This window comes from Amblyomma mixtum, chromosome 1 (assembly GCF_055824585.1).
Source record: "Amblyomma mixtum isolate Tamu chromosome 1, ASM5582458v1, whole genome shotgun sequence".
NCBI lineage: Eukaryota > Metazoa > Arthropoda > Arachnida > Ixodida > Ixodidae > Amblyomma > Amblyomma mixtum.
The window spans coordinates 68,441,479-68,465,850 of NC_143012.1; the positions used below are offsets into that span (position 1 = coordinate 68,441,479).

The 24,372-nt window shown below is 49.8% G+C and overlaps 3 non-coding genes across 3 annotated transcripts; all 3 read right to left on the reverse strand.

The window, feature by feature from the left end:
* Window positions 1-4,937: 4,937 nt before the first annotated feature.
* On the reverse strand, window positions 4,938-5,019 carry TRNAS-CGA (transfer RNA serine (anticodon CGA)). The gene has a single exon. It is a non-coding gene; the product is annotated as a tRNA-Ser (tRNA).
* A 9,806-nt stretch (window positions 5,020-14,825) lies between these two features.
* TRNAS-CGA (transfer RNA serine (anticodon CGA)) lies at window positions 14,826-14,907 on the reverse strand. The gene has a single exon. It is a non-coding gene; the product is annotated as a tRNA-Ser (tRNA).
* Window positions 14,908-19,463: 4,556 nt separating this feature from the next.
* Window positions 19,464-19,544, reverse strand: TRNAS-CGA (transfer RNA serine (anticodon CGA)). The gene has a single exon. It is a non-coding gene; the product is annotated as a tRNA-Ser (tRNA).
* Window positions 19,545-24,372: the final 4,828 nt, after the last annotated feature.

The following is a 24,372-nucleotide window of genomic DNA, read 5'->3' on the forward strand; positions in this document are numbered from 1 at the left end:
GCTTTGGGATGTTAAGCACCCATAAACCATAAACCAAACTTTTGTACAAAGCGCCCATCAGGCAAGTGTTCTTTTTTTTTGTTTTTTTTTCACGGGGCTTCAGTACTGGCCTCCAAATTCTTCTTCTTCTTCTTTTTCTCCCTTCTAATCAACTCCGGTCAAAAAATTATGAGGATGCTTAAGCTGATCGCCTTAAAAGTAGACGCGATAGCGCCTCCTCCTTCTTTTGTTTTCTCATTTATTATTTTTTCTCATTTCTCAGCGATTGCCAATGCACAATCACATCGCCGATCACAATCATCGATTACCAATCACTGTCTATGTTACATTGACCGACATACTACGCCACTACGCCACTGCATACTCACACACACACACACCATTTGTTTCAGTACAATGAAGCACCACAACACCGCCTTTTCATTCCCATGTTTATATATGATTTTATATTTTAATTAATATCACTTCAGTACACATCCCCAACACACTTTACTGTCATACACACCACAACGCGTTCACTTAGTGCCCCTATAGTACGCTTGAACCAACGACCCTTTGTGGCATATGCGTTGCGTGTCCGCTGACACGCTGAGGCTCTGGGTTCAAACCATAGTGCTGGCGCATTTCTTTCATTTGAAACTTCTGGGAATATTTCCGTCTCGTTTCTGATGCCTTCCTGTCGATTCTACGTCACGATGACGGCTTTTCGACCGAACGGGCTGCATACGCTATCGCGTACACGGTGACCACAGTCGTGTCGAATGACCAGACCTTTCTCTTGGATTACTCGGGAGTACAGTCTAGTAGCAACACGGACGAGACAAGGAAGGACCGCAAACACAAGCGCTGACTACCAACTATGTTTATTGCCACGAACTGGTCTGTATTGAGTGGGCGTGGGGGCAGCGTCGTTACGGGGCTGTTTCACAGCATGCGCTTGTTCGTGCAGATTACGGCGTGCGTTCAATTGAGCGCGGGATGAAATGCTCCAACTGACATCATTCCGGTGACGCCTGCGTTTGACGATGTCCAAGCTCACAGCGCTGGAAGTGAGCGGTTCTGGCAACCATGCTGGGCCTCAGCTTCATTGTACAGGTCCTGCGCATCGACTGCGACATCATCGTTTCCCCTGAGGCATTTCCTTGCGGACAGCGTCGTTCTGCGACTATATCACAGCATGCGCTTGTTCGTGCAGGTTAGTAATGACTAGAGGCCGGATTTTTAGGCACTAAAAAGCTCGTTTTAGGCGCCATAAATAGGCGGCTAAAATTGCATTTTAGGCACCTAACGGAGAAAAATAGGCACTATAAACTTTATCAAAAGTGTACGCAGTTCGGAACTTCAGCGCGCAATATCTGCCATAAAATAAAACAAAAACACAGCAGGAATGATTTGGGACCTTAAGGAAGGTGCGAACATTAGAAGCCGTTTTTTTTTTTTTAAGGCTGTCGCGCAACTTTTCGTACAATACACATGCTTCAGCAGAGCAAAAGGCACGGTTACCAACCCTTTTAAAACACTTTGGTATACCTCGAAACAAACAATTCGCTTGTCGTGTACAAAAGTAGAAACAATGAACGCTTTAACAGGAGGCCATGTATTTAGAAATTGAAAGAAACATTGTCAATTCAAAGCATCTGACAAATGAGTTCAGTCTTCGCTCACACAGGAATTGAACTTATTTATTGCAGGCATACACGATGCTTCAAAATTAATAAACAGTGTTTTATAGTTTGTGGCTTCACGTGTCTGGAGCCATATTGCTTGCCATTAAAAGGGTCTGGAAACCATCAATACGAGATGCTAGAAAATGTTAGACACAGTGCTGCTTGATGCGGATTATGCCGAAAAGAATCATAGTTCTGCACTGGCCTACGTACATCTACGAGGATCCATGGTAAAATAAACATCATCTATCTAGAAATCACTGTTAAAGCTATGGAAGCAGTAGCAGACAAGCACCATCTGGGGCACAAGGAACGAAAATAAGGCAGGTTACCCAGGTGGAAATTTTAATCAGTTAAACTGTTTCCAGCAGGTTTATGGAACATTTTACAGTTGGTTTCAATTGGAACCAACTGGGAATTATTTGGACGAACCTATAACTTACTCCGTATACTTTCCGAAATGTGGTGCCATCTGGTCAACTACCACTTTAACAGCCAAAGTCATCAACAAGCTGCCACGATAGAATGGCAGAAAATAGGAAAAAGGTTCTTCGATATTTTCGGCTGACGTGGTTGGTATTGTGTACACAGCCGGTGTAGGTGCAGTGTTCACCACAGCCAACTGGCGAGGTCATCTAATGTTGCCACGTGTGTGTTCTACTCAAAACCGAAATGGATTCGAAAGCAAACAGAATCTGAAAGCAAAACCACAGCGTATTTCAGGCCCCTTTTCTGTAAAATAGGGCATTTTTAGGCACCGACGTCGGAAATAGGCATTTATAGGCACTGACACCCAAAATAGTCATTTAGAGGCACTATAAAAAGAGTATTAAACACATTGTCAACACCTAATTCGTGCTCATATATATAGAAATGGTGCGCCTACGAAGCGTTGAAAAAGATAGGCATTTGCCTAAAATCCGGGCTCTAGTAATGACCTTTCCCTGTTCGCTTAGAAGTCTTGCAGTGTGTGCCTGTTGCTGTTCCCCACACTGGGAGTGCTGTTGGTTTTGCTTGTCCACTGCTTGGATGTTTCTGGTTAAGTGCTTTTCCAACAGGCGACTTTGAGATTAACCGTCTTAAGGCTATTTAACCTAACCTAGCCTAACCTAACCAAACCAAATCAAACCTAACCTAACCTAACCTGTAACTCTGGTCATGAGTCAGGTGTCACACCATCCAAAGAGCGAATAATTGACGATTCCCTGCAGAAAACTGTTAGAAACACGTTAACATTATTAGAAGACATTAATTCACGCATCGATAGTGTCGAGAAAGAGCAGACGCGTTTATTATCTCCATGAGTGAAATAAAAGAAAATCTGTTATGTACGATAAAGAACATTGGCGATATTTATGCTAGGCTTTCGGCAGTCGAAGATAAGACTCCTGCCGGTGACGTGGTTCAACAAAAGTTGCGAAGCTTGCCTGAACTAGCAGATAAGATTGTCAGCGAAAATGATAAGTTGCTGCTGAAACGTTGGTAAGACGCGGAAGAAATGCTCCTAAGCGTCATTTCGAGCTGCTCTGTTCCGGCACTTACGAAGGACATATTTGACCGAACACACACAATTGGTACTCTCTCAAACGACAGGTGTCTTCCGATTGTTATGAAGTTCCGATCCTTTGAAACAAAGCAACGAGTTATATTTTTTGTCTGCCACACTTAGAGATAAAAGTGTCACTGAAAGCGGAGATAATTCTTTGCAAATACGCCAGGCTAAGAAAAGTTGCTTCATTTCGCTGAAGGATGAAAACTTGATAATAAACTGTAATTAATCACAGGTGCTAAGACTATAATCCTACTCACGATAGAGTTTTTGAGTTAGCTAATCCTCCAGGACCTGATAACTGTACTGTACATGATCAATACGTTGTTGTCTGCGCTCTCCGATGCTTTTACCCGGCTACGTCAACTATCTTGGTATCGTGTGGACGAATACATCCCGTTATCCTACATCCCCTACAAAGAACCCCTCTATACAGGGTGTTTCACCTAAGACTTGACTTTGCACAATTTTTAAAAACAGGCCTTCTGAGGTAGAGGAGCGCTTTTTTCGGCATAGCACTGTCAGCGGGGAGACACGATCTCTCCAGATCTATTCACCGCTTGTGTACAGGATGTACTGAGAGATCTGGATTGGGAAGAGCTAGGAATAAAAGTTAACGAAAAATACTTCAGCAATCTGCGATTCGCTGATGGCACTGCCTTGATAAGCCACTCAGGGGATGAACTGCAAGCTTAGGCAGGCAGAGCAGTGCGGTTGGTCTGAAAATTAACTGACAGGAAACCAAAGTAATGTTCAACAGTCTAACATGGTAACACCAGTTCTAAGTTGGTAGCGAGGTGCTGGAAGTGATAAGGCAGTATGTCTACTTAGGGCAGGTTCAGAAGAGCGTGTTGTCGGGCTAGTTGGTTCATCATAGTATATAAGTGAATTGCGCAACAACTTAGACAGGACACAGAAAGAAACACATACAACAGTTCACGAGCGCAACTCGTGAACTGTTGTATGTGTTTCCTTCTGTGTCCTGTCTAAGTTGTTGCGCAATTCACTTATATACTAGGGCAGGTTGTGGCCGCTGATCCGGATCATGGGTGGGAAATAACTAGAAGAATAAGAATGGGGTGGAGCGCATATGGCAGGTTCTCTCAGATCATGAATGGCAGTTTGCCAATATCCCTCAAGGAAAATGTATACAACAGCTGTATCTTTAACTCACCTATGGGGCAGAAACGTGGAGGCTAACATAGAGGGTCCAGCTTAAGCTAAGGACAGCGCAGCGAGCTATGGAAAGGAAAATGATAGGTGTAACGTTGAGAGATCGGAAGAGGGCGGAGTGGGTCAGGAAAGAAGCGCGGGTTAATGATATCCTAGTCGAAATCAGGAGAAAGAAGTGGGCTTGGACAGGGCATGTAATGCGAAGGCAAGATAACCGCTGCAGGGTAACGGAGTGAATACCAAGGGAAGGCAAGCGTAGCAGGGGGCGGCAGAAAGTTGGGTGGGCGGATGAGAAGTTTGCGGGGATACGGTGGCCGCATCTGGCACGGAACCTGGTTAATAGGAGAGATATAGGCGTAATTCGGCAGCTGATTATGGTAGCTTTGGACTGGTTATGTTTGCATGCCTTTCTCTTGTGTCATCAGAACTTCGGCCTAAAAAAATTCAGTCTTAAAAAAGTAACTGGGAAGAAACCTGAACAGCACTGAACAGCACTGAACAGCGCATTGTCAAATTGTCAGGGGCTAGGCAGAAAAAAAAAAGCAACACGCAGCCGACAGGATTCGAACCTGTGCGGGGAGACCCCAATGGATTTCGAGTCCATCGCCTTAACCACTCGGCCACGACTGCGGAGCTGCTTTGTGGCTTCAAAGAGAGCTTGACATAGGCGTGGTACTTCACCCGACACGCTTCAGTTTGTACATCCTTCGCAATACAACGTAACGAACGAAGTCTATCTCTTGCCATTGATTCCAGTCAGGATGCCATCAGTTGGACTTTTTCCCCAATCCACACCGCTGTGTTTCTTTCTGTGGAGGTTACCATTATCATTACTGTTCTTTCGCGTTATTAGTTGAGGACAGTTGAACTTAAATTTCTGATTCCAGCTCATGTCCAACATTCTTGGACCGAAATTTTGAATACTGCAAAACTGCAAGGTACTCTTACGGAAATTTTGAAGGTAATGGTCCATTCTTCCGATATGTAGCGAAATCTTACTTTCAGAGTGTTTCCACCTCTCTCATTGGGCAGTTAAGACTCCCATAGAAAACCAATGGGGAACGCTTGTTACGATAGCAAAAAGTTAATACCAAAAAAATTCAAGACTTCCGGCGGAATATTTGCGCATATACTTATTGTTATAGAGAAATGTTACAGTATATGAAAAAAATCGCGCTTGTAAACTCTTTCCCGTTCAAAAATGCTTTTGTCCAGAATTGTTGGCTATATACATCCTGAAGCTGTATGCCTCCGCTACAGACAGTGATGTTGCCTTTGTATTCAGGGCTATACGGATGACTTTATGAGATTTGAGTGCCGTGTTTCAGTTCATGGGCTACGTCCGCCTTCGTGGGTTCTAAACTGTTTAGAGAAATCTCAGTACGCGCCGGCATTGATGAGACACCGTTGAAAGCCTCATCGCGATAAAAAAAATTGTGTCATGCGCACATTCAACGGAGGGTAGTGACATCACCAAAGCGAACGTGCAACCAACAGCAACGTCGCCGAAAAGACTTTTGTCTTTAAAGCCCCCCCCCCCCCCCCTACACACACACACTTAAGCCTGTCCCACGTCCCTTACCCCCGTTAGGCTTATATCCAGCCATTTTCAATAAATTCATTTCGCTCTCTCCGAAACCTCAGAAACCGTGGCGCCCGAAAAGGGTACCCGCTCTCCCCTTATGTGCGCAGTCGCGATGTAACGCCTGCAACTGCGACACTCAAACAACTCAGTTACCAAGCAGACTCCTCCAAGTAGGTCCCGCCTTGTGTACCAGCCCTGAGGCATGAAGATGACGTCATCGCGGTTGTACCTGGCTCCAAGTCACTGGCGTGCAACGGGACTCCGTTAGGGCCGCAACTGGAGCTAGTTTACAAGGTGCGCGCGTTTCACGACACGGATTCATTCTCTCCTAACAAATGCCGGGACACCGGGAGGAACTATAATTGCGCACTTTCCTATACTGCGTGGGTCGGCGGTGGTCTCCCCATTCATTTTCCGCTTGCGACCACTACACGACAGAGCACATTACACGCCACTTGGAGTGATCCAATGGGGACGCGAGGTGGAAACGGGAATAACGGGAGAGAGGGCGAAAGACAGCGGTTCTCAGAAGGGCTCGATCCTTCATCGGATGAGAAAAGACGGAGCGCCCACAAGCATTCCACCAGCGGAGACTCCACAGGCAGTCCCTATAATTAATGAACAAAACGGTAGCAGCGGCGGCGCGCTCTGGTTGCTCAAGAATCCCAGTCCCCGCATGGTGAAACGATTATTAAAATCAAAGAAGCTTTCGACATCTTACTGCTTGGTACCCTCAGTCCAGGGTCCCATAGGCGGCGACGGCCTTCAGCATGCGCCAGTACGCAGAGAGAGAGAGAGAGAGAGAAGCTTTTTAATGAAAAAGCAGAGAAATTAGCCGGCGTCTAAAAATCTCTGGCATGCTACTCTGAGTGGGGAAAGAAATATGGGAGATAATAAACGCGGAAGGAGAGCGGGGCGGAAAGCGTGTGCTTGTGGCTGCTTGAAAAAAGCACAGGAAAGTGCACGGTGCTGTCGACTGTCTCCACAGGGGTCACTATCACTCCCGCACGCATACAGAAGTAGAGAGCATTGAGGGTTCAGAGAAACGAATGCGTCGAGACGGGCAAGACGGCATAGGTGAAAGCCAGGTATCAGATACATGCTTATTGCGCGCAGTTTTGAATCACGACTAATAGAAGTTGTTAAACCTAAGGCGTCGTATCTAGTGTGTCCGTTATGCTCAGAATTACCACTATGGCGGTAGAGGTGGTTAAAGAAAAGGAAAGGAAAAAAGTGCCGGAGTTGCTGTCTAATATCTTAAGCACCCTAGCTGCTGCCTGCGGAGGTGAACGGGAAAGGGACAGGATAACGAAGTGAATTATAGAGGGGAGCGATAGCAAAAAAGGGTTCAAAGACGCATTTTATAGTTCAGAAATTGCACTTGCATTTGTCTGGCGTACTAATACAAGGTGGTAACCGCGAAAATACTCAGCGATATTCATAAAAACAAGCGCACAAGCCATTAGACGGTTATTTCAGTGTGATTATCAGTCCATTAAGTACAAACATTGATTCTTATTGTGGTGGCTGCACATCATGTTCAAATCACTTTCGTTGAATAAGAAAGCCGAAAAGCATCGACATCGCTGACAACCCCATCGACATCGCTACGTCACACTGTTCGCGAGAACGATGCCTGGTTTTTCATTTCGGCAGAATACTACTGTGCGTTGGACATCGTTATCATCCAAGTGACCGCCCAAACCTCTACCACTGATCTTCGATTAGCCCTATCCGGTACTAGCTGCAGTGAACCTGCCCTATAGCAAATTTCCTAATCTTATCTGCCCCCCCCCCCCCCCTCCCCAAACGGCTCTACTTCCTGGTCACGTTTGTCATTACCTTTAATTGGCGCGCACTCTGCTGCCTAAAAGGTCGATCGGTTGTCTCTTCTGAGCTCGTTCTAAAGCGCTGTAGAACAATGTGTTCGATGGGTGGCAGTAAATACGGAGTCCATCACACTTGTCTGTGTGCTCGGACGTTGTGTAGCGGAGCAATGAATTGAAACCTTTTCACAGCTGCTTTGCTAGCGGTAAGGCGCTGGTGCCTGTGCGTTCACGTCTCTATTCAGCTGCTATCCAGCGCAAGCATTATCAATGAAAGTCAATACCTGCTTCATAATGTCTCTTCACTCCCCCCAAATGGCACCTTCCCAGCGCTTTAGACAAGTGTGATCGATTCTGTACCTATGGCACAGACTCACTATAGTCGGATACAACTACGAACTCAGCGGCTTTTCCCTTCAAAGGGCCCCCTCCAGCTAACCACGCCGACCAATTTTCAAGAGCCTGCTAGCATGACAATGCAGGGAGTGGCCCCACAATGGCGATAGGGGTCTGTCCTCAACCACAGGGGGAAGAGATTATCCCCTTTCATCTACCACTCCCTGCTTTGTCACACTAGCAGGACAATGAGAACCGGCCTACGCCATTGGCTGGAAGGGGCCCTTTACAGGAAAAAGCCGCTGCGCTCTTGAGTTGTATCCGACTTATAGACAAAGTTGAGGCCCACGTCTTCAGTGGATTACAGACAAACAACAAGGAATTCCCGTAGTCGCTACGAGAAGTGAATCTCCCCCAGTCCTAAAGAACAAACCAGAAACAGAAACAAAGTTTAACTTCGTCCAGAAGTAGACTTTATATTTTCGCATTGTGGATCATCTCTAGTCATTTCAGTCGCGTAGTCCATATAGCGTCAGTCTGAAAACTTGCTAAGAAGCGCAGTTTTGTGGTCAGAAGATCGGCCACTGCCAAGCGTCGGTGTCCAGAGCTCCGCCGGGGATCACAGAGTCTTGACGAAGCCGTCCACCGGGACGGCTTGAGTCACATTGGCGGCCACGATGGAGTATACTGCCGGCACACCATTCTTGGAAGTTGGACCGGCAGCTGGCCCGACTCTTTCTTCCCTTTGCGCCGTATCTGGCCGACGCCCACCTGCCGTCTCCTGCCTTGCTGCCCCGGCATCGCCCGTCAACTCCACAGACACGTTGCCAGAGTTCAATCCAGGGGCCGAGGGCGCAGGTTCCATCACGGTGGTCGAACGGTTTCCGACTCTACCGGCACCGTCGGCGGCTGCACGCTTCTGCGCCACCCTGTCCCCGGAGGCGATGTAGATGCGCAGCTTGTCAACGCTCTGGTCGAACTCTCCGCAGTTGACGAAGGAGTAGCCCAGCACGCATGCGCACCCGAGGACGGTGAGGCCCAGCACGGAGATGATGGAGTACAGTTCCTTGCGGCTCACCAGCACCACGGGCAGCTTGACCAGTGTCTGCAGCTCGGGATCCATGTTGGCTCCTTGTGGAAGGACTGTCCACCTGGGGAATGGCTCCTGGAGGGGTCTCTCCGGGACAGCGTCGGTGTAGGACGAGAGAGGGTTGGGGGAACAGTTGCGGGTGCTGTCGGCGAGACAGATCTTGTCGTCACGGCCGGCTAGGCTTGGATGGGGCGCAGCTCAGCTGGGCCACGAGTGCGCGTGCAGCTCCGACGACCTCCGCCTCTGCAACTTCGTCGTCGTTTCGATTGCTGCTGACGAAGAAGACGTGAAGATGGTAGCGTACCCTTTCAATGTGCCATTAAGCCTGAGGGCATCATCATCAGTGCTATATAACAGGTCCCCTGTCGTTGCCTTGTCCAATCTGTCAGCCTATACCCTATTACTACTCATTTTCCTGCTGTATAAATGCTCCTATTTCCAGCAGTTCACCGCCTATGTCTTGGCAGGATAACCGCTGGTCTTTAAGGGTAACGGAGTGGATTCCAAGAGAAGGCAAGCGTAGCAGGGGACGGCAGAAAGTTAGGTGGGCGGAGGAGATTAAGCAGTTTGCAGGGACATGGTGGCCACTGCTGTCAAAGGACAGGGTTAATTGGAGAGATATGTAAGAGACAAAAGAGAGATATAGGAGTAGTTGGGCAGATGATGATGGTAACTTTGGACTGGTCATAGTTACTCCGGCTTTTCTCGCGTGTCTTCAGAACTTCGGCCTTAAAGAGTGCAGCCTTAATTACGTATCTGGGGAAGAAGCCTGAACAGCACTGAAGCGTGAGCAGCGCATTGTCAAATTTTTAGGGGCTGGGGAGAAAGAAAATTTCACGCAACCGACTGGATTCGAACCTGTGCGAGGAGACCCCAGTGGATTTCGAGTCCATAGGCTTAACCACGCGGCCACGACTGCGGAGCTGTTCCATGGTTTAGATAAGCGCTTGGCATGGGTGTCGTGCTTACGCCGGCATATATCCGTTTGTATCTTCTTCGCAATACAACGTAGCGCTCGAAGTCTACCTCTTGCCTTTGATTTCAGCCAGTGTGTCATCAGTTCGACTTTTTCCCCAATCTACATCGCTGTCTTTCTGTCTGCGGAGGTTAACATTATCATTACTGTTCTTTCGCGTTGTTAGTTGAGAAGAGTTAAACTTAAATTCGCTGATTGAGGCTCATGTCCAACATTCATGGACAGAAATTTTGAATATTGCAAGACTATAAGGTACTGGTATAGAAATATTGAAGACAGTGGTCTATTCTTCCGATATGTAGCGAATTCTTTCTTTTAAAGTAAGTTCCATCGCTCGCATCGATCAGGTTAAGACTACCAAAGAAAACCAATGGTGAACTCGTTTGGCGATAGCAAAAACGATAGCAAAAAAATTATTGCCTGGCGAAGGGAGATCGTTATAGTGAAATCTTACAATCTATGAAACAAATTGCGCTCATAAAATGTTTTTAGTTCAAAAATGCTTTTGTCCAGAATTGTTGAGTATGTACTAAGTACATCCGAAGCCTCCGGTGCAGACAGGGATGCCGCCTTTGTGTTCGGGCTATGCGGATGTTTTTAAAAGATTCGAGTTCCGCGTTTGAGTTCATGTCCTACGTCCGCCTTCGTGGGTTCTAACCCGTTTAGAGAAATCTCAGTACGCGCCGGTAGTGATGTGACACCGTTAAAAGATTCATCGCGGTAAAAAATGGGGCACATATAATTCGCTCGTTGGCTGGAGGGATGTGACGCCATCAAACCGGCAGTGCAACCGACAGCAACGTCGCCGATAAGACTTTTGTCATTGACGCCCCCCCCCCCCCTCTCCCCCCTCCCACTTGGAGGGATCGTGCACTTGGGATGATCCAATGGGGACGCGAGACCGAAACGGGAATAACAGAAGACAGGGCGATAGACAGCGCTTCTCGGATGAGAAAAAAACGGCGCGTCCGCCCATATTCCAGCAGCGGAGACCTCACAGGCAGTCCCTATCAGGCTCTACTTCCCGATTACGCCCTTTTGCCGTAACTGGCGTACATTTCGTTGCCTAAACAGTCGATGGGTTATCTTTTCTCAGCTAGCTGTACAGCGCTGTAAAACATGTGTTCGACGGGTGGCAGTAAATCCTGTATGTATGGCGCAGACTTCTTATTTCGACAAAATTGAGGCCCGCGTCTTCATTGGATTACAAAGAGGAAGACATTCTATTAGTGGCTACGAGAACCGAATTTCGCCCCGTGCTAAGAACAAACCAGAAGCAGAAACCACGTTTAACTTAGACCAGAATTAGACTTTATATTTTCGCTCTGTGGATCATCTCTAGTCCTTTCAGTCGCGTAGTCCATATAGCGGCAGTCTTGGCTTCACTCTGAAAACCTGCCAAGAAGCGCAGATTTGTGGCCAGAAGATCGGCCACTGCCAAGCGTCGGTGTTCAAAGTTCCGCCGGGGATCACTGAGTTTTTACGAAGCCGTCCACCGGGACGGCTTGAGTCACATTGGCGGCCACGATGGAGTAGACTGCCGGCACACCATTCTTGATGGCTGGACCGGCAGCTGGCCTGACTCTGTCTTCCCTCTGCACCGTATCCTGCCGACGCCCACCTGCCGTCTCCTGCCTTGCTGCGCCGGCATCGGCCGTCAACTCCACGGACATATTGCCAGAGTTCAATCCAGGGGCCGAGGGCGCAGGTTCCATCACGGTGGTCGAACGGTTTCCGACTCGACCGGCAGCGTCGGCGGCAGCACGCTTCTGCGCCACCCTGTCCCCGGAGGCGATGTAGATGCGCAGCTTGTCAACGCTCTGGTCGAACTCGCCGCAGTTGACGAAGGAGTAGCCCAGCACGCATGCGCACCCGAGGACGGTGAGGCCCAGCCCGGAGATGATGGAGTACAGCTCCTTGCGGCTCACCAGCACCACGGGCAGCTTGACCAGTGTCTGCAGCTCGGGATCCATGTGGGCTCCTTGTGGAAGGACTGTCCACCTGGGGAATGGCTCCTGGATGGGTCTCTCCGGGACAGCGTCGGTGTAGGACAAGAGAGGGTTGGGGGAACAGTTGCGGGTGCTGTCGACGAGACAGATCTTGTGGTCACGGCCGGCTAGGCTTGGATAGGGCGCAGCTCAGCTGTGCCGCGAGTGCGCGTGCAGCTCGGACGTCCTCCGCCTCTGCAACTTCGTCGTCGTTTCGAATGCTGCTGAAGAAGAAGACCTGAAGATGGCAGCGCGCCCTTTCAGTGCTATATGAGTTTCCTTGGCACTCGCCACCATACCTTGGCCAATCCCCCCGCGTGGGTATGTGCCATAATTACCGAGGTTTCGCGGGAAATCCGCCCCCTCGGACCTTACTGCCAGCTCCCTCCGAGGACGGATGGAACCACCTCCTCTGAAGGCCAGACAAGAGCATCCAACTAACACTCATTTTGTGGGCCCAGGAAGTCGCCCCCACCTGGGGGCCACATCAAGCCCACCTGCCCTAAATCCCCCTAATCTATGGCAATGAAGTTGTTTGTCTCTTACTGAGGTCAACAACAACAGCAAAGCACCGTTCCGAGATAGTCTGGACAGTCCACTACACGGTGCGTAGATGCGCAGTTACGTCATCATCATCAGCCCTGTGCAACGCCAGCCGCAGTCTACTTATCCCAGCTAATATCCCTAATCTAACCGCTCCCCCCCCCCCTCTTTTTCACTCCACCACCACCACCATCTTCATCATCAGCCTGGCTACGCCCACTGTAGTGCAAGGGTCTCTCCCATATCTCTCCAATTAACCTTGTTGGTTTAGTCATAATAGGTTGGTTGGTTGGTTTATGGGGTTTAACGTCCCAAAGCGACTGAGGCTATGAGAGACGCCGCAGTGGAGGGCTCCGGAAATTTCGACCACCTGGGGTTCTTTAACTTGCACTAACATCGCACAGTACACGGGCCTCTAGAATTTCTCCTCCAAAGATATTCCAGCCGCCGCGGCCGGTATCGAACCCGCGTCTTTCGGGTCAGCAGCCGAGCACCATAACCGCTGAGCCACCGCGGCGGCAGTCATAATAGGAGTTTGTTGCCAAGTACTCCACACAGGTGGCCAAATCCTGTTCTGGTGAGGAAGTGCGCTGTCGGTTCTGGTCACCGAGATCAGGCCGCATCTCAGGCCTGGTTATGCAATTCCATCGACACGTGGAGTGTTTCTTTTTAATCCAGTGAAGGATTGCGCGGCACCGGGATTCGAACCCCGGTCCCCTTGCACGCGAGGCGGATGCTCGACCTCTTCATATCGCTGCACCATGCGAAGTTACAGTCGACAGCGAAAGTGTATGGGATGCGCATGCTCAGGTACAAATTTACTGTAGCGCTGCCTGGCGACCCAGTTGCGTGGTACTGACACCTGAAAATGTATCATTTAAGTCTTCTTGTACCGTCATTCTTGAATTGCCAAGTCACTCTGGGAAGCTCGCTACCTGCCCAGCATGGTAGGCGGGCCTCCTGCGACTGGCTACTGACAGATGGCACTCGCCATTTTTGGCTTCCACAGACCCTTCTAACGCACTGAAAATCTCAGTCGAGAAGGGTGTCATGCAGGGAGACGTGATCTCTCCACAGCTATTCACCGCTAGTTTACCGGATTCAGAGATCTTGATTGGGAAGTGATGAGAATAAAAGTTAATGAAAAATACTTCTGCAATCTGCGATTCGCTGATGACATTGTCTTGCTAAGTCACTCAGGAGATGAACTGCAAAGCGTGGTCAATGAGTTAGACAGGCAGGGCAGTACGGTAGGTCTGAAAATTAACATGCAAAGACCGAAGTAATGTTCAACAGTTTCGGAAGGGAGTTGCCCTTTATAATTGGGAGCGAAGTGCAGGAAGTAGTAAAAGAATAGAATATTTCCATTTAGGGCAGGTAGTGACAGCTTATCCGGATCATGAGAGGGAAATAATAAGAAGAATAAGAATGGGGTTGAGCGCATATGGCAGGTTCTCTCAGATCATGAATGGCAGTTTACCAATGTCCCTCAAGAGAAAAGTATACAACAGCTGTATCTTACCGGTACTCACCTATGGGGCAGAAACGTGGAGGCTAACAAAGGGGGTTCAGCTTAAGTTAAGGACAACGCAGCGAACTATGGACAGGAAAACGATAGGTGTAACGTTAAGAGACAGGAATTCGGCAAAGTGGGTGAGGGAACAAACGGTGGTTAATGACATCCTAGTTGAAATCAAAAGGAAGAAGTGGGCTTGGGCCGGGCATGTAATGCGAAGGCAAGATAACCGCTGGTCCTTAAGGGTAGCGGTGTGGATTCCAACAGACGGCAAGCATAGCAGGGGGCGGCAGAAAGTTAGATGGGCGGATGAGAGTAAGAAGTCTGCGGAGGTAGGGTGGCCGCAGCTGGAACATAACCTAGGTAATTGGAGAGATCTGGGGAGTAGTTAGGCAGCTGATGATGATAGTATCTTTGGACGGGCCAAGTTTGGACAGGCCTTTTTTGCGTATCACCAGAACTCCGGCCTTAAAAATTTCAGTCTCATTAACATAACTTGGGAAGAAGCCTGAACAGCACTCATAAAAAAACATTGTCAACTTTTAAAGGCTGTGGAGAAAAAGAAAAGGAACGTCACGCAGCCGACAGGATTCGAACCTGTGCGGGGAGACCCCAATGGATTTCGAGTCCATCGCCTTAACCACTCGGCCACGACTGCGGGGCTGTTCTGCTGTTTTGAAAAGAGCTTGGCATCGGCGTGGTGCTTGACCCGACATATCACCGTTTGTATGTTCTTCGCAATACGACATAACGCGCGAAGTCTACCTCTTGCCTTTGATTCCAGCCAGGATGCCATCAGTTCGACATTCTCCCCAATCTCCACCGCTGTCTTTCTGTCTGTGGAGGTTGCCATTATCATCACTGTTCTTTCGCGTTATTAGTTGAGAACAGTTGAACTTAAATTTGCTGAGCTGAGTCAGGCTCATGTCCAACATTCTTCTACAGAAATTTTGAATATTGCAAAACTTTAAGGTACTGGTATGGAAATATTGAAGATAATAGTTCATTCTTCCGATGTATAGCAAAGTCCTTCTTTCAGAATGTTTTCATCGCTCGTATCGGGCAGTTAAGACTGGCATAGAAAACAAACAGGGAACGCTTTTGACCACAGCAGAAACGTTAATACCAAAGAAATTCAAGCCTTCCGACGGGAGATCTGCGGATATATTGATGGTTGCAGTGAAATCTTACAAAATATGAAAAAAGTGCGCTCATCAAGAAGACTACTCCAAGTACGTCTGCATTGCGTGCCAACCTCGATTCGTGAAGATGACGTCATCGCGGTTGTACCTGGCTCCGAGTCACAGGCGTGCAACGGGACTCGGTTCAGGCCGTAACTCGAGCAGATTTTCAAGATGCGCGGGTTTCACGACACGGATTCATGGTATCCTGGCAAGTGCCGGGACAACGGGAGGAACAGTTGTTGTATCCCTTGCCGTTGGGGAACTGGTAACTGTCGTATCTCTTGTCATGCCCGGCCCGACTACACCGGAGCAGCCGGAGAACCGCGAAGTCAAACACCCGCCTCGTACTTCGATCAATTCTTCTTTATTGCCCAATTTGTGATGGATATATATACAAATGCATGTGTCACCTGACATGACAAGGCGCGTGCCTAGCCCCACCTATAGGTTAGATAAAAAGAACTGCTGAATACCGCAGCAGTAACTGCGCACTTTCCTATACAGCGCGGGTCGGTGGCGATCTCGCCGTTCATTTTCCGCTTGCGACCACTCGACGACACAGAACTTTACTTGCCTGTTGGAGTGATCTAATGGGGACGCGAGGCCGAAACGGGAATAGCGGGAGAGAGGGCGATAGACAGCGGTTCGCGCAAGGGCTCTCCCATCGGATGAGAACAAGAGGCGCGTCCGCCCGCGTTCCACCAGCGGAGACCCCACAGGCAGTCCCTTTCAGGCTCTACTTCTCGGTTGCACTCTCCACCGTAATTGGTGTACACTCCATTGCCTAAACAGTCGACGGGTTACCTGTTCTCAGTTTGTTCTACAGCGCTATAAAACATGTGTTCGACGGGTGGCAGTACATGCTGTATGTATGGCGCAGACTCATTATTTCGACAAATTTTAGCCCGCATCTTCACTGTAATACAAAGAGGAAGGCATTCCCTTGGTCGCTACCAGAAGTGAATCTCCCCCTGTGCTGAAGAACAAACGAGAAGCGGAGACCATGTTTAACTACGACCAGAAGTAGACTTTATTTCTTCGCTTTGTGGATTATCTCTAGTCCTTTCAGTCGCGTGGTATATATAGCGGCATTGTTGGCCTCACTCTGAAAACTTCCTAAAAGACGCAGTTTTGTGGTCAGAAGATCGACCACTGCCATGCGTCGGTGTCCAAAGCTCCGCCGGGGATCACCCAGTATTGACGAAGCCGTCCACCGGGACGACTTGAGTCACGTTGGCGGCCACGATGGAGTATACTGCCGGCGGACCGTTCTTGACGGCTGTACCGGCAGCTGGCCCGACTCTGTCTTCCCTCTGCACCGTATCTGGCCGACGCCCGCCTGTCGTCTCCTGCCTTGCTGCCCCGGCATCGCCCGTCAACTCCACGGATACATTGCCAGAGTTCAATCCAGGGGCCGAAGCCGCAGGTTCCTTCACGGCGGTCGAACGGTTTCCGACTGGACCGGCAGCGTCGGCAGCACGCTTCTGCGCCACCCTGTCCCCGGAGGCGATGTAGATGCGCAGCTTGTCGACGCTCTGGTCGAACTCGCCGCAGTTGGCGAAGGAGTAGCCCAGCACGCACGCGCACCCGAGGACGGTGAGGCCCAGCACGGAGATGATGGAGTACAGCTCCTTGCGGCTCACCAGCACCACGGGCAGCTTGACCAGTGTCTGCAGCTCGGGATCCATGTTCGCTCCTTGTGGAAGAACTGTCCACCTGGGGAATGACTCCTAGAGGGGTCTCTCCGGGACTGTGTCGGTTTAGGACGAGAGAGGGTTTCGGGAACAGTTGCGGGTGCTGCCGACGGGACAGATCTTGTGGTCACGGCCAGCTAGGCATGGATGGGGCGCCGATCAGCTGGGTCGCGAGTGCGCGTGCAGCTCGGACGTCCTCCGCCTCTGCAACTTCGTCGTCGTTTCGATTGCTGCTGAAGAAGAAGACCTGAAGATGGCAGCGCGCCCTTTCAGTGCTACATGAGTTTCCTTGGCACTCGCCACCATACCTTGGCCAATCCCCCCGCGTGGGTATGTGCCATATTTACCGAGGTTGCGCGGAAAATCCGCCCCCTCGGACCTTACTGCCAGCACCCTCCGAGGACGGATGCAACCACCTCCTCAGAAGACCAGACAAGAGCATCCAACTGGCACTCATTTCGTGGGCCCAGGAAGTCGCCCCCACCTGGGGGCCACACCAAGCCCACCTGCCCTAAATCCCGCTAATCTATGGCAATAAAGTTGTTTGTCTCTTACCGAGATCAACAACAACAGCAAAGCACCGTTCCGATATAGTCTGGACAGTCCACTACAACGTGTGTAGATGCGCAGTTACGTCATCATCATCAGCCCTGTGCAATGCCAGCCGCAGTCGACTTATCCCAGCTAATATTCCTAATCTAACCCCCCCCCCCCCTTTTTTCACTCCGCCACCACCATCATCATCATCAGCCTGACTGCGCCCACTGCAGTGCAAGGGCCTCTCCCATATCTCTTCAAATAACCCTGTTGGTTTAGTCAAAATAAGAGGTTGTGGCCAAGTACTACACCAGGGTTGCCAAATCCTGTTCTCGTGAGGAAGTGCGCTGTCGGTTCTGCAATTGGTTATGCAATTCCATCGACACGTGGAGTGTTTCTTTTTAATCCAGTGAAGGATTGCGCGGCATCGGGATTCGAACCCCGGTCCCTTCGCAGGCGAGGCGGATGCTCTACCTCTTCGTATCGCTGCACCATGCGAAGTTACAGTCGACAGCGATAGTGTATGGGATGCGCATGTTCAGGTACAAATTTACTGTAGCGCTGCCTGGCGACCCAGTTGCATGGTACTGACACCTGGAAATGTATCATGGAAGTCTTCTTGTACCGTCATTCTTGAATTGTCAAGTCACGGTGGGCAGCTTGCCACCTGCCCAGCGTGGTAGACGGGCCTCCCGCGACTGGCTACTGACAGATCGCACTCGCCATTTTGGCTTCCACAGACCCTTCTAACGCACTGAGAATCTCAGTCGAGAAGGGTGTCATGCAGGGAGACGTGATCTCTCCACAGCTATTCACCGCTAGTTTACCGGATTCAGAGATCTTGATTGGGAAGTGATGAGAATAAAAGTTAATGAAAAATACTTCTGCAATCTGCGATTCGCTGATGACATTGCCTTGCTAAGTCACTCAGGAGATGAACTGCAAAGCGTGGTCAATGAGTTAGACAGGCAGGGCAGTACGGTAGGTCTGAAAATTAACATGCAAAGACCGAAGTAATGTTCAACAGTTTCGGAAGGGAGCTGCCCTTTATAATTGGGAGCGAAGTGCAGGAAGTAGTAAAAGAATAGAATATTTCCATTTAGGGCAGGTAGTGGCAGCTTATCCGGATCATGACAGGGAAATAACTAGAAGAATAAAAATGGGGTTTAGCGCATATGGCAGGTTCTCTCAGATCATGAATGGCAGTTTACCAATGTCCCTCAAGAGAAAAGTATACAACAGCTGTATCTTACCGGTACTCACCTATGGGGCAGAAACGTGGAGGCTAACAAAGGGGGTTCAGCTTAAGTTAAGGACAACGCAGCGAACTATGGACAGGAAAACGATAGGTGTAACGTTAAGAGACAGGAATTCGGCAAAGTGGGTGAGGGAACAAACGGTGGTTAATGACATTCTTGTATAAATCAAGAGGAAGAAGTGGGCTTGGGCCGGGCATGTAATGGGAAGGCAAGAGGTGTGGATTCCAAGAGAAGGCAAGCATAGCAGGGGGCGGCAGAAAGTTAGATGGGCGGATGACAGTAAGAAGTCTGCGGAGGTACGGTGGCCGCAGCTAGAACATAAACTGGTTAATTGGAGAGATATGGGGAGTAGTTAGGCAGCTGATGATGATAGTATCTTTGGAGGGGTCACGTTTGGACAGGTCTTTTTTCGCATATCATCAGAACTTTGGCCTTAAAAAATTTCAGTCTTTATAACATAACTTGGGAAGAAGCCTGAACAGCACTCTTAAAGAAACATTGTCAAATTTTAAAGGCTGTGGAGAAAAAAAGAGCATGTTACGCAGCCGACAGGATTCGAACCTGTGCGGGGAGACCCCATGGATTTCGAGTCCATCGCCTTAACCACTCCGCCACGACTGCGGGGCTGTTCTGTTGTTTTGAAAAGAGCTTGGCATCGGCGTGGTGCTTGACCCGACATATCACCGTTTGTATGTTCTTCGCAATACGACATAACGCGCGAAGTCTACCTCTTGCCTTTGATTCCAGCCAGGATGCCATCAGTTCGACATTCTCTCCAATCTGCACCGCTGTCTTTCTGTCTGTGGAGGTTACCATTATCATCACTGTTCTTTCGCGTTATTAGTTGAGAACAGTTGAACTTAAATTTGCTGAGCTGAGTCAGGCTCATGTCCAACATTCTTGGACAGAAATTTTGAATATTGCAAAACTTTAAGGTACTGGTATGGAAATATTGAAGATAATAGTTCATTCTTCCGATGTATAGCAAAGTCTTTCTTTTAAAGGTTTTCCATCGCTCGCATCGTGCAGTTTAGACTTCCACAGAAAACCAGTGGGGAACTCTTTTGACGACAGGAAAAACGTCAATACCAAAGAAATTCAAGCCTTCCGACCGGAGATCTGCGGATATATTGATGGTTGCAGTGAATTCTTACAAAATATGAAAAAAGTGCGCTCATTAGGAAGGCTACTCCAAGTACGTCTGCATTGCGTACCAACCCCGATTCATGAAGATGACGTCATCGCGGTTGTACCTGTCTCCGAGTCACAGGCGTGCTACGGGACTCGGTTCAGGCCGCAACTCGAGCAGAGTTTCAAGGTGCGCGAGTTTGACGACACGGATTCATGGTATCCTGGCAAATGCCGGGAAAACGGGAGGAACAGTTGTTGTATCCCTTGCCGTTGGGGAACTGGTAACTGTCGTATCTCTTGTCATGCCCGGCCCGACTACACCGGAGCAGCCGGAGAACCGCGAAGTCAAACACCCGCCTCGTACTTCGATCAATTCTTCTTTATTGCCCAATTTGTGATGGATATATATACAAATGCATGTGTCACCTGACATGATAAGGCGCGTGCCTAGCGCCACCTAGGTTAGATAAAAAGAACTGCTGAATACCGCAGCAGTAACTGCGCACTTTCCTATACAGCGCGGGTCGGTGGCGATCTCGCCGTTCATTTTCCGCTTGCGACCACTCGACGACACAGAACTTTACTTGCCTGTTGGAGTGATCTAATGGGGACGCGAGGCCGAAACGGGAATAGCGGGAGAGAGGGCGATAGACAGCGGTTCGCGCAAGGGCTCTCCCATCGGATGAGAACAAGAGGCGCGTCCGCCCGCGTTCCACCAGCGGAGACCCCACAGGCAGTCCCTTTCAGGCTCTACTTCTCGGTTGCACTCTCCACCGTAACTGGTGTACACTCCATTGCCTAAACAGTCGACGGGTTACCTGTTCTCAGTTTGTCTACAGCGCTATAAAACATGTGTTCGACGGGTGGCAGTATATGCTGTATGTATGGCGCAGACTCATTATCTCGACAAATTTTAGCCCGCATCTTCACTGTAATACAAAGAGGAAGGCATTCCCTTGGTCGCTACCAGAAGTGAATCTCCCCCTGTGCTGAAGAACAATCTAGAAGCGGAAACCATGTTCAACTTCGGCCAGAAGTAGACTTTATTTCTTCGCTTTGTGGATTATCTCTAGTCCTTTCAGTCGCGTAGTATATATAGCGGCATTGTTGGCCTCACTCTGAAAACTTCCTAAAAGACGCAGTTTTGTGGTCAGAAGATCGACCACTGCCATGCGTCGGTGTCCAAAGCTCCGCCGGGGATCACCGAGTATTGACGAAGGTACGGCTTGAGTCACGTTGGCGGCCACGATGGAGTATACTGCCGGCGGACCGTTCTTGACGGCTGTACCGGCAGCTGGCCCGACTCTGTCTTCCCTCTGCACCGTATCTGGCCGACGCCCGCCTGTCGTCTCCTGCCTTGCTGCCCCGGCATCGGCCGTCAACTCCACGGATACGTTGCCAGAGTTCAATCCAGGGGCCGAAGCTGCAGGCTCCTTCACGGCGGTCGAACGGTTTCCGACTCCACCGGCAGCGTCGGCAGCACGCTTCTGCGCCACCCTGTCCCCGGAGGCGATGTAGATGCGCAGCTTGTCAACGCTCTGGTCGAACTCGCCGCAGTTGACGAAGGAGTAGCCCAGCACGCACGCGCACCCGAGGACGGTGAGGCCCAGCACGGAGATGATGGAGTACAGTTCCTTGCGGCTCACCAGCACCACGGGCAGCTTGACCAGTGTCTGCAGCTCGGGATCCATGTTGGATCCTTGTGGAAGAACTGTCCACCTGAGGAATGGCTCCTAGAGGGGTCTCCCCGGGACTGTGTCGGTGAAGGACGAGAGAGGGTTGCGGGAACAGCTGCGGGTGGTGTCGACGAGACAGATCTTGTGGTCACGGCCAGCTAGGCTTGGATGGGGCGCAGATCAGCTGGGTCGCGAGTGCGCGTGCAGCTCGGACGTCCTGTGCCTCTGCAACTTCGTCGTCGTTTCGATTGCTGCTGAAGAAGAAGACCTGAAGATGGCAGCGCGCCCTTTCAGTGCTATATGAGTTTCCTTGGCACTCGCCACCATACCTTGGCCAATCCCCCCGCGTGGGTATGTGCCGTAATTACCGAGGTTTCGCGGGAAATCCGCCCCCTCGGACCTTACTGCCAGCTCGCTCCGAGGACGGATGGAACCACCTCCTCAGAAGGCCAGACAAGAGCATCCAACTAACACTCATTTCGTGGGCCCAGGAAGTCGCCCCCACCTGGGGGCCACATCAAGCCCACCTGCCCTACATCCCCCTAATCTATGGCAATGAAGTTGTTTGTCTCTTACTGAGGTCAACAACAACAGCAAAGCACCGTTCCGAGATAGTCTGGACAGTCCACTACACGGTGCGTAGATGCGCAGTTACGTCATCATCATCAGCCCTGTGCAACGCCAGCTGCAGTCTACTTATCCCAGCTAATATCCCTAATCTAACCGTCCCCCCCCCCCTCTTTTTCACTCCACCACCACCAACATCTTCATCATCAGCCTGACTACGCCCACTGTAGCGCAAGGGTCTCTCCCATATCTCTCCTATTAACCTTGTTGGTTTAGTCATAATAGGTTGGTTGGTTGGTTGGTTTATGGGGTTTGACGTCCCAAAGCGACTGAGGCTATGAGAGACGCCGCAGTGGAGGGCTCCGGAAATTTCGACAACCTGGGGTTCTTTAACGTGGACTGACATCGCACAGTACACGGGCCTCTAGAATTTCTCCTCCAAAGAAATTCCAGCCGCCGCGGCCGGTATCGAACCCGCGTCTTTCGGGTCAGCAGCCGAGCACCATAACCGCTGAGCCACCGCGGCGGCAGTCATAATAGGAGTTTGTTGCCAAGTACTACACCAAGGTGGCCAAATCCTGTTCTGGTGAGGAAGTGCGCTGTCGGTTCTGGTCACCGAGATCAGGCCGCATCTCAGGCCTGGTTATGCAATTCCATCGACATGTGGAGGGTTTCTTTTTAATCCAGTGAAGGATTGCGCGGCACCGGGATTCGAACCCCGGTCCCCTTGCACGCGAGGCGGATGCTCTACCTCTTCGTATCGCTGCACCATGCGAAGTTACAGTCGACAGCGATAGTGTATGGGATGCGCATGCTCAGGTACAAATTTACTGTAGCGCTGCCTGGCGACCCAGTTGCATGGTACTGACACCTGGAAATGTATCATGGAAGTCTTCTTGTACCGTCATTCTTGAATTGCCAAGTCACGGTGGGCAGCTTGCCACCTGCCCAGCGTAGTAGGTGGGCCTCCTGCGACTGGCTACTGACAGATGGCACTCGCCATTTTGGCTTCCACAGACCCTTCTAACGCACTGAAAATCTCAGTCGAGAAGGGTGTCATGCAGGGAGACGTGATCTCTCCACAGCTATTCACCGCTAGTTTACCGGATTCAGAGATCTTGATTGGGAAGTGATGAGAATAAAAGTTAATGAAAAATACTTCTGCAATCTGCGATTCGCTGATGACATTGCCTCTCTAAGTCACTCAGGAGATGAACTGCAAAGCGTGGTCAATGAGTTAGACAGGCAGGGCAGTACGGTAGGTCTGAAAATTAACATGCAAAGACCGAAGTAATGTTCAACAGTTTCGGAAGGGAGCTGCCCTTTATAATTGGGAGCGAAGTGCAGGAAGTAGTAAAAGAATAGAATATTTCCATTTAGGGCAGGTAGTGACAGCTTATCCGGATCATGAGAGGGAAATAACTAGAAGAATAAGAATGGGGTTTAGCGCATATGGCAGGTTCTCTCAGATCATGAATGGCAGTTTACCAATGTCCCTCAAGAGAAAAGTATACAACAGCTGTATCTTACCGGTACTCACCTATGGGGCACAAACGTGGAGGCTAACAAAGGGGGTTCAGCTTAAGTTAAGGACAACGCAGCGAACTATGGACAGGAAAACGATAGGTGTAACGTTAAGAGACAGGAATTCGGCAAAGTGGGTGAGGGAACAAACGGTGGTTAATGACATTCTTGTATAAATCAAGAGGAAGAAGTGGGCTTGGGCCGGGCATGTAATGGGAAGGCAAGCGGTGTGGATTCCAAGAGAAGTCAAGCATAGCAGGGGGCGGCAGAAAGTTAGATGGGCGGATGACAGTAAGAAGTCTGCGGAGGTACGGTGGCCGCAGCTAGAACATAAACTGGTTAATTGGAGAGATATGGGGAGTAGTTAGGCAGCTGATGATGATAGTATCTTTGGAGGGGTCATGTTTGGACAGGTCTTTTTTCGCATATCATCAGAACTTTGGCCTTAAAAATTTCAGTCTTAATAACATAACTTGGGAAGAAGCCTGAACAGCACTCTTAAAAAAACATTGTCGAATTTTAAAGGCTGTGGAGAAAAAAAGAGAATGTTA